At 48.1% G+C, this 1,811-nt stretch overlaps 1 long non-coding RNA gene across 1 annotated transcript; it reads right to left on the reverse strand.

Moving 5' to 3' along the window:
* Nucleotides 730-1,495, reverse strand: LOC110259724. The gene is made up of 2 exons (XR_002342100.1): nucleotides 1,313-1,495; nucleotides 730-1,066 (listed from the first exon to the last, which is right to left on the reverse strand). It is a non-coding gene; the product is annotated as an uncharacterized LOC110259724 (long non-coding RNA).

A 1,811-nucleotide genomic window follows, 5' to 3' on the forward strand; every position in this document is an offset into this window, starting at 1 on the left:
CCCCAGAAATGGACTCATCTGCCCAAGGAAACAGAGCAAGTTCGGTTCTGAGGACAGCAATCGACCAGGCACTTACTGCAGAGTGCCAGCCGGTGCTAAGCATCACCTTACGTCTCCATAACAACCAAGGAGAAAACATCCTGGCTTTACCAGGGAGGAGACCAGGGCTTAGAGGAGGTGAGATACTTGCCAGAGGTCGCACAGTTAGTGGCCAACTCCCAGGGTCCCCGCACTGGACTGCCACTCAGTGCCCACCCCCTCCCCCACCAGTCGTTCCTTTCAGGCATCCCTGAAGGCTTAAAAAAAAAAAGAAAAAAAAAAAAAAAAACCTTCTGGGAGTTCCCATGGTGGCTCAGCGCGTTAAGAACCCAGCTATTATCCATGAGGAGGGGGGTTTGATCCCTGGCCTGGTTCCGTGGGTTAAGGATCCAGCATTGCTGTGAGCTGCAGTGTAGGTTGCAGATGCAGCTCGGATCCCCCGTTGCTGTGGCTGTGGTGTAGGCTGGCCGCTGCAGCTCCGAATAGACCCCTAGCCTGGGAACCTCCATAGGGCGCAGGTGCCACCCAAACAAGAAAAGCAAATACATCAATAAAATTAAAAAAAAAAAAAACACTTCTGATTGGGAGGAGGGCAAATCTAATCTTTGAACGATAAAGAGAGAAAGGGAAGACAGGAAACGGAATACAAGAGCCAAGCTGGCCTCAGTAATACAATGTCATCCCACAAGATGTAAGACAATAGGCTTTAATAGACTCGGAGATTCAATTATCCCGGTATATTTCCGGCAGACTCATCATCTCCTAAATCATTCTTTCACAGTAAACACACCCTAATTCACAAATAGAATATAAAACAAATCGTGTTTGAAAGTCATGTCGCTTCTGAGCCATCACTCTTCAAAGACACACACCTCGGTGTTTGCTCCTGAGGGAAGGAGGTTAATAAAACCCCGGGGCCGTCTCGCAGACGGCTGAGAAGATGCTCCATGTGGAGGCCGCCTCAGTCTTTTCCATCCTGGAGTCTTTAAAGGCTGTTCTCTCCACTCCCGGCCACTTTCGTCCAGCCCTTGGAGGAAGAATAGCAACTCCTGTCTCTGTCTGGATCGTCCCAATTCTTTTTTTCCCAGAAGCCTTTCCAAGTGTGAGACTGCAGGTGAATGCCAACGCACTGGGTTTCCCGACCCACTGCTGGGGGAAGGACACGCCGGCCCAGCCCCACTCTCCTGGGAAGTGGGGCGGGCGGGGGCTCCCTGTGGAAGATGCACCTGCCTCGCCAACCTAAGAGGGGACCCCAACCCAGCACAGGGCCTACCTGTCAACTCGATCCCAAACATTCCTCTCATTCCATTCTTCGCCAGTTCTTTTTTTCCTTTTTTTTTTTTTTTTTAGGTTTCATCATATTTTTTAAGTTACAAAAGTAATACCTGCTTCTTGTAATGCTATTCAACTGAGTTCTTTTATAAAGCAGAGGTTTCCTCATTCTCCTGTGACTCAATTCCACCCTTCTGAGTAGCCAGTTACCAACAATCTGATGTGTGTCCCTCCCTGCCAATGGGCCAATACCTTCTTTTGGCTCATGAAGGCATTGAAGAGCTCCCTGAACTCAAATGATGCCTTTTTTTTTTTTCTTTTATAAATATGGGGTCAAACCACACATGTTTCTCTACAACTTGCTGTTTGGAATTAGCAAAAGAGCATGGACATCTTTTCAGGTCAATACAGAGATGCTGGGTTCATTCTGTTTGAGCAAGTTGCGTACATGAAATTATGCAACGTGGCTGTAGCACAGCCTTCCAAACCATCCTATAACC

This window comes from Sus scrofa, chromosome 2 (genome assembly GCF_000003025.6).
Source record: "Sus scrofa isolate TJ Tabasco breed Duroc chromosome 2, Sscrofa11.1, whole genome shotgun sequence".
NCBI classification, from domain to species: domain Eukaryota; kingdom Metazoa; phylum Chordata; class Mammalia; order Artiodactyla; family Suidae; genus Sus; species Sus scrofa.